Consider the following 9,597-nt stretch of genomic DNA (forward strand, 5'->3'; position numbering starts at 1 on the left):
TATATATTTATTGGTTCAAGTATAGAGTAGAAGTTGGTTTAGTTTACAAAAAATCGGTCATTTTTGAGAAAAAAGTATTTTTAAAATAGACGATGGTATAGATATCTGTATACAATATTTAAGGCTGTATTACCCTTTCAATATTCTCTTCAACTTGCAATATTATGTTTTCTTGTAGTATGGTTAATGTTAATAGCTGTGCTGACATGATTCTTTGATTCTTTTGGTCTTTTGGACCAAATTTGAACCTTGGCGTTTATATTGAAATGATTGCTTTATATAGCTGTATATTCAGGTAAACTAGTAACAAGCGTTTTTCACCTGCTTCCAAACGTTAGCTTTGTAAGATAAAGGTTAAGGTAATCTATAACCTCAACTAACTTCTGTGATATTTTAACATCACTGATGTCTACGGTATACATTTATATAGATCACGAACGTGCTAGATACATGTAGCAGACCAGGTATAGTTTATATATTCATACACAAGATATAGTATTCTTAATAACGCTCCACAGATATTCAATCCTGCTCATTAAGCATATCATGCTCTGCAAATAAACGAGACAGCCATTATTTTTCCGCTGCGGGACTTACGTTGAGACGAAAAAGAACTGTAGCCCGGCTGATATCTTTGTGATACTTCACACATAGGCTTGGGCATTGTTGTAAGTCGAAAACTGAAAACACAGTTTTTTGGTGTATTTTTCGGAGCTGAATTCCGAACTGTTGCCAGTCTGTAATGTGCTTCTGTTTATCTTACATGTGAGCTGTTCAGAACATGCAGACTGACGAACCAATCAAAACAGCTATAAGAAGCGCACCCTTTTCCTCATACACCGCAAGCAAACGCATTTGTTCTTCTCACGTAACCGCCATTATTAAGTTATAGGGGATTCTTCTGGCCAAGGAATAACGTTCCTCCGCCGTTCACTTGCCAGTGTAGTTGCCTCGACTGTTAAATCAATTGCTTTGCTACCCTGGAGATCTGTAGAAACATCCTTAGATTCGTTGTTATAAGAGTTCAGCCAAATACATAAACAAGATAAAACCATTTGGCAATAAAATTGACCGAAGCTAACGCAAATAGGCAGCCAGCTGGACCGATGGGATTCTCAGTGACAATAGACCCATTTTTTTTTCTTAGCTCATGATTTATTGGAATCTGATTTTTGTGGTAATATCAAACATAATACTATGTGTGCTCTCTAAACATATTTAAATACCAAAGTGGCGATATGTTTGTAATCCACATTACCAACAAATCACAGTTAAACCGGAAATGATATCGGCTATTTCACCAAGTACCGGAAAATATATATACATCGTAAAACCAAAATTACGAGTAGATGTTCAGTCATTTTGGAAGTTGTATGTGTTTGTCTGAGCATTTTGATTACAAAATGTTTCTGTTACTGGATAGTAGTTTGTGGTTAAATATGTAGCAAAGATCTCTTTTCCAATCCATCTGCATTATTAAGCTATAATACATTTAACATTAAAATAAAATAAAGTTCTGTATAAACCGCTACCTTAAACAATTGCATGAATATCTTTGATCCTTGCACTTCTATCACTTTAGCTCGGTCTTGTCTTTATTGAGTTAATACACATGCAGAACTGTGTAGTTTATGTGTATATAGCGTACCACTGAACCTTTCTTGTACCTGTTGAGATGTCCCATGACCTGAATGGCATCTACACTTGTATTTGTAATTTGTCACTGGTGTAAATTTTTATTGCGGTGTTAGAATATAGTAATGGTCATCGAGATAGTTTATGTGATATGTTTACGCCGATCAATGTTTTAAAAAGAAGATGCAAGTTATTACGCTATACTTATATTACAACAATCTATTGATAATCCTGCAGGATTTGATTATCTTTATTTCATTTTAATAGTGTTTATTTTATGTATATGTGTATTATTGTGTTGTACTGTTATGTTATATTATAAACCTTTATGTCGTTATTATATGTTATCATCACTGTAATTGGACACCTTTGTCTGCAGTGAGTAAAGACAAATGAAAATTTCAACCTCTAACAAAACAGATTACAAAGCTCTGCATACATGACAATAAACAAATTTAGCTGATACAGGAATCGAAACGCCAAATATTAAAGTAAGTCCTGTTCTATTTTTTTATCAAAACGCATGTACATATACCTCCTCCATAGTGCTTTGTAGTTATGAGGAATATCGAAGAACACGTAAATGTATAAAAAGCAATATTCTTCAGACAAGACCATAGAAAATAGTTGAGGGAAAGTGTGTACCTAATTTAAACTGTCTTGATAATTTTTTTTGGTACCTTTCCCATACATTATGCCATAAACGAACACTCGCCCACGTGAACGCGCAAATAAAGATGCCCCCTTTGGCATTTTCAAGAAAAACAGTCCACTAAAGAGCAATACATACAGATTCAGGGCCGTCAACATTTCACAAAGGAAGATAAAGATAGAGTAGGAAAATATATCATGGAAAGGGATTAGTAGTGCGGGCATGTAGTCCATTAACCCTGGTCTAGACCTTCTTATATTGCAGTAAGAAAGTGGCAATAGTTAGGTTGAGGTTTTTAATACGCAGTGGCCGGAAAACAACAGCACTACTCTATGATGGGATCTGCAATGGACGATATTTCTCCATTCTTTAAATATTGCAACGGAATAACAGATCGGAAATGGTATGTTCACATAGAGCTGAGGCACGATGACGGAATCGATAGAAGAATAGGGTGAAATGTGTTGTTAGTTTTCGTGTCTGTGCATACTTGCATATAATAGTTCATAGTCATTATGACCACGTTTCACCTACATATCATATAATAGTTCATAGTCATTATGGTCAGGTTATATCTACATGACATATAATTGTTCATAGTCATTATTGCCACGTTTCATCTACATATCATATAATAGTTCATAGTCATTATGGTCACGTTTCATCTACATATCGTATAATAGTTCATAGTCATTATTGCCTCGTTTCATCTACATATCATATAATAGTTCATAGTCATTATTGCCTCGTTTCATCTACATATCATATAATACTTCATGGTCATTATGACCACGTTTCATCTACATATCATATAATAGTTCATAGTCATTATGACCACGTTATATCTGCATATCATATAATAGTTCATAGTCATTACGACCACGTTTCATCTACATATCATATAATAGTTCATAGTCATTATGATCACGTTTCATCTACATATCATATAATAGTTCATAGTCATTATTGCCACGTTTCATCTACATAGCATATAATAGTTCATCGTCATTATGACCACGTCTCATCTACATATCATATAATACTTCATAGTCATTATGACCACGTTTCATCTACATATCATATAATAGTTCATAGTCATTATGACCACGTTTCATGTACATATCAGATAATAGTTTATAGTCATTATGATCACTTTTCACCTACATATCATATAATATCCTCATCTTATTTACCATACCATCTCTTTAGATCCTTCATAACTTCTGAAAATTTAAATCTTCCAATGTTATATCTCCTGAAATCAGAATGTGGCAATGGCCTTAAGGTGTACAAACTTGGAATTACCTGACTGCGACCACTGTGCCTCGGTGGATCCCATAATCAGTAGTAGCAGGGTAATCCTGAATCTTAAAGCTCTGCCCTCCATGGTGCATCGACAAACTGGTCTCAATACGACAACACAACCTCATAGCCGCGATCTTCCATGAACTGACAGATCAACACTTCACACTTCAAACATCAAATGGCTTTCCAACTTCCGTGTCGTTCCTGTAAAGTCGGAGAATGGCACTCCGTCCTTGGTCCATCAAACTGACAGAGCCATTCTACTGACACATGCCAGGTTAGTGATCGACTGGTTCCACTTATCGCACTCTCTTCCTTCAAGTCTCAAGCTGTAAAAGGCACTATAGGCATTTCCGCTGGCCTTTAGCGAGCCGCTGTGCTGCCTGTATGACATGTAGCGGTTTGCATTTGACATCTCCCTCATGAAGACATCAAATGACCAGACCAGTGATATGGTGCCATTTCCACATATTGATCTGCTTTTGTCAGTGGAAGGAATAAAGTATCTGACATCCGCCACATAGCCCCTAATGGCCAGTAAACTGCACGCTTTAATAACCTACCTTCTTTTTTCGATCGAGAATGGTAAGAAAAAGTGCAAACACTTCCGAGTATCTGGTTATAATTGTCTTTTTAGCCTTACCAGGCTTTATTCATTTTCGCAAAATCAGGCGTTGTGATAAACACGAAAAACGCAACGCGAAAAATAGAAATTTTCTGACAATGATAACATTATCTTTGTGGCTAAAACATCTAATGGATAGAGAACAGATCTTTATGGTGTAATAGCACCCAATAAAAGCTGAACAAAGATTTCTAACCTTTAAGTGTGATGATAAATCCCCATGTAGCTGGGATAAATCCATTAGCCAGTTCATCCGAAAATAACATTTAAAGATTGACGCTTTAATACTTTTGTACGTATGGATTTGTTAACAGAGATTGCCGGCTTCAGAATGCCGTGCTGGTGAAATTTAGCCATTCATTGCAAAGTGCATATAGCATGAATTAAACCTTCAGAGGTACAAAAAAATAACTCACATGGACAAAAGCCAGCAAGGAGTGAGATAAGACTTTTTGGACGTCACCAGGCTAATAGATAATGAAGCAAATGCTCAAGGAAAATGAGTCCATAATTAATATATAGAATAAACATTTCATGTTAAAGCTCGAATGTTATGTAGATGGTAAATCGATACATTTCGTGTGTCCCACACTGGAACGTTGGGACTAAAATGTAGAATGTAGAATGTACAGATAGTCTTTAAGCTAAGGGTGGTGATAAAATATAAAGCTCTTATATTACTACAGCCATTAATCTGTCAACTGATAGAAAATTAAAATATTATTGATTAAGGGTTAAAATACCAATCAAATAAAAAACATAAATAAATTGAAATATGATCACTATTAAGTGGCGGATGATTTCACAAACGTATATTTTGTAAGGTGGTCTGGGTTGTTACACTAGTTTAAAATGAAGATGATAAGCAACCAACCAAAGTAGCCAACGTGAATGGCTCGTCGTCACCCAAACTTGTTATAAGATATCAAGAGAGAAGATAACAGAATCGATATGGTTTACCGTGTTACTTTCATACTTTCGAGTATCATTTCGAATATCATGAATCCGAAATAACTGTCACGTTTTCTTTTCACATGTGTGTAAACACGCTTCCCTCTATTTTTATTTTTCAACAATAGCTTATAGGATGGAAATTTTTTTTAGGATTTCTCTTTAGAACACAATATATCATGATAAATGAGAAGTCAGCATTTGGAAAATAGGCGTCCAAAAATATTTGTCCAGAAGACATCCTCGTTGGATTCAAAAGTATTTCGATCATTGCACCACGCTTGTAATATGGCCAACATATGGCTGGTGCTGCCTCACTACTGCGGTCTGCGCAAGGCTTTAACAATCACACCTCAAACATTCATAGTGTACCTCAATCTGCGCAAGGCTTCACCAATCACACCTCACGCATTCCTAGTGTACCGCAGTCTGCGCAAGCTTTCAACAATCACACCTCACACATTCATAGTGTACAGCAGTCTGCGCAAGGCTGCAACAATCACACCTCACACATTCATAGTGTACCGCAGTCTGCACAAGGCTTCAACAATCACCCCTCACACATTCACATTGTATCGCACATTGCACAACACTTCGACGATCACACATCAGACACTCACAATGTATCACAGTGAGCACAAGACTTCAACAACCACACCTCACACACGCTGTGTACCACAGTCTGCACAAGACCTCAGCAATCACATCTAAGGGATACTCAGCGTACCGCATTTAGCACCAGACTTTAACAATCACATCTAGCAGACACACAGTGTGCCGCAGTTAGCACAAGACTTCAACAATGACATCTAAGGGACACACGGTGTACCACAGTAAGCACAAGACTTCAACAATCACATCTAAGTGACACACGGTGTACCGTAGTTAGCACAAGACTTCAACAATCACATCTGAGAGACACACGGTGTACCGCAGTTAGCACAAGACTTCAACAATCACACCTCACACACTCACAGTGTACTGGCATTAGACGTATTGCTGCCTGCAGGGGTGCAGTGTCCTTGGTCGGTGTGTATTCTTGATACGCGACGAGATGTTATTTCGCTTGATGCTCTTTCGCCAAGACAATATCCATATTTATCTATGCCATTTTACGCTTCTGATTCACGAAATCTGTTTGATTATCGGAAGATTTACTGATTATTCCTGGAATAAATGATGAACCGATGCTGCCGACTACACCAGATAGAGATTTGGTCATTTGTGTGTGTTGACTCCGCAAGATATAATGATGCGATGAGGACGTTGTTATTTGTTCGGTTCTACTAAATACTCCTTATGAATGAAGAATTAACATTAACTTATACGCGTGGGGCGGGTAAAAGAGGGACATTTTCCAGCTTATTCATAGCATAATTTACCATTCCATTTCACAATAAAGGAGGCAACGCCTTAGGGGGTGCCTACGTAAAAAGGAAGATATTTGGTGACAACGTGATACATGCTCTACCCAGCAACGAGGTTCTTGTGTGTTGTTAAGTGAAGAGAAGCGGTTGTGAAAAGACATTTCAGTCTCAGATGAATTACACTGATTATAAAAATAGAACAGTAGACAGATTGCAAAAGGTAATGAGGTATTATATTCTACGATTGTTGTCAATATTGATTTTAGGCTAGGATATAAAATTGCGGCCATCTTAACGCTCGCACCAGGCCAAGCATGTGTCGTACGGTGGCTGTTATGCATTATTAACTTGGGATGTACGGAGGAGAATATCTAAATGACGGAAACCAATCTCCCCAGCAAGCTCAAAGCTGGGCGACCTGCATTCATAACTCTTTTCTTTGATTTGAAAAGATACTACTTAAGAGGGGTTTTATCCCTTACACGGCATCTGCTGATAGTCAAAATAGTAGGCTTCTAAAAGGCACAAAGTAAATCATATCACAACCTTTAGTAAATAAATTTTCGCGAGGGTAGCCGTATAAATATTTTCTGTTATTGCTAACTTTTTTTAACCATTAGCAGAATGAAAAAATCGATAGTGATGTATGAATACATTTGGAAGTACTTCAATTTTTGTCTGTTGGCAAAAAGGCCGTATTTTGTTGAAGTCAGTTATTATTTATCTGTTACTGCGAGAACGTCTAAAGATCTTTAAACACTGTAGCGTGCCAGCGTTTATGCCCGCAGTGACCTAGGCGCCTCTCACCAAAGCAGTCGATGTGAGCTCAAGCCCAGCTCATACTGGATTCCTCTTCGGCCGTATGTGGGAAGATCTGCCACAAACGTGCAGGTGGTCGTGGGTTTCTGCCCCCTTTTGTTCCCACAGTAGTCGCCGCCGTCGTATAAACGAAATATTCTTGAGTTCTGCATGCTGCATGATGTTCTTGTGCATCGTATAAAAAAACTACTTGCAACCTATGTGTTCCTGCCTGTTTTACACCTGTACACAAGATGCTGGGTGACTATTTAGCAGCAAGTCAGATTTGGCGCTTATGTACAGATCCATTGCCACTATTTTATTTGATGCACGGACTTAGTCCCTTCACTGTAATGGTGCCGCAATGAAAGTTTGTAAAAAAGAACGTTTTACTTTATGAGAGACTACCAGGGAGAGATGAGAGATTTTACCATTTCACCATACATGTTACACTTTAAAACATATATTCATTGAAACGTGATTGGACATTTCACCCGACAAAAATATAGCGGTGATATAGACAGAGCATACATAACACGCATAGAATGGGCTTAACATCTGTCAGAGACGTATTTTTGTTAGGAAGAGCCAAGAAAGAAGGCCATCTGGGAGCTGTGACTGCTCAAATGTACCTTGTTTCTGCCTTCTTACTATGAAGTCAAAATCGCCTCGCCAAAACATTTTCCCCCGTGAGCCTCTTTTCTTCGTAGCTCAAGGCCTTTAAAATGTCGAACATTTGTGAAATGGTAAAACAGAAATAAACGATTTCTTTCCGTGACATGTTATAATAAGTACTGAACTGTTGTCGTGAACTATTCGAGCACATATAAAAAACAACGATTGGTGCACCAATTAGCTTTAGTTTGGAGCTCATCTGATTGCAAATTGAGCTACCTACAGCTCTGTTCGTTACACAGTCTCTCGATTCTGAGGACAGGTTTTCCGTGCGAGCCCCTTAAGCCAGAACGGCACTTCCATATCCTTCTCCTGGGTGAATATACGCTAAAGCATATATGCTGCCCGGGTGAAAATCAGTCATTCAAGGAATTTAACTGGAGACATAACGACTGGCCACAGAGCGACTCCGTTTGGAGTACCTCATTTATCACACACAGCAGGCAAGAATCGATAAGACTTTCCCAACGTGTTTATGATAGATATGCAAACAATAGCCCGCACAATTCTCACATCAGATAAGCAATTTTACCGACCATACAGAGAGAGACGCCATCTTAGATCGGTCAGTCACACTACATTCATCCAACGTTCTTTTCTTCTTATATTACCTGTATGATATACATACATCGACAATACGGCTTCATGGTACAGTACGCATTCAAAATACGGCAAAATACGTTCATTACAAATTGCTTGAGCATAGGGCATTTGCTCAGACAGGCATATGCTTATAAACATATTCAAGCGTTGAACTACGGAAGGGAGGAATTTTCTTAAATTTACCAAATGGAATGAATTTCTTATACGGTAATGTACACTAAGTTTTAACAAATTATCCTTTTAAAAGTTTGTCTCGCCGGACACGTGAATTAAGCCTGTGGTGACTCCCCTGTAATTTGATGGAATAAAGGGATTAGTTTTAAATTTTATCCATTGTTTTTCAGAAAGGGAAATGTTACTGGTGAACATAATCTCCATTACCCTTCTTCAGTATGCTATAAGCCGTTTATATCTGAATTTGGGTCTGTTTTCCTGATTGTTTGTCAGCTGAAATGAATGGTTTCTACTACTACTTGTAATTATCAATGAAGAAATAAAGAACCTCCTTCGAATTCTAAACATTCTACATGACTGCATTCCGACTTCTGTTTCAGCTTTAAGGTATGTATCATGTTTCTGTGATAGAGGTCAATATATATACACTGAGCGGACGAACCTATTGCTGAAGAACATATTACTTACCATATATGTATAAGTTATACCACAAGCTTTATGCATTAAATACTGTAATCTTTTTGATATTATAGTGACACAGACAGTGCAAGTGCAATTATAAAGAACTCAGTATTGTTGTACTGTTGAGGTGATATCTGAGATACACCTCAGACACGTCGACGTATGTCACATGACTTGTATACCTTAGGTTACTCCTCAGGTAGAGGGCCTCCGTGACTCAGTTGGTTAGCGCGCTAGTGCAGCGTAATGACCTAGATTGTTAAAAAAACAGAGTGGCTATGTCGTCTATCTTGCAAAATAACTTTTGTTTACTGGCACAACTCCCTCGAAATATTCATCCCTACTTCGGA

This window comes from Liolophura sinensis, chromosome 8 (assembly GCF_032854445.1).
Source record: "Liolophura sinensis isolate JHLJ2023 chromosome 8, CUHK_Ljap_v2, whole genome shotgun sequence".
In the NCBI taxonomy this organism is placed as follows: Eukaryota; Metazoa; Mollusca; class Polyplacophora; order Chitonida; family Chitonidae; genus Liolophura; species Liolophura sinensis.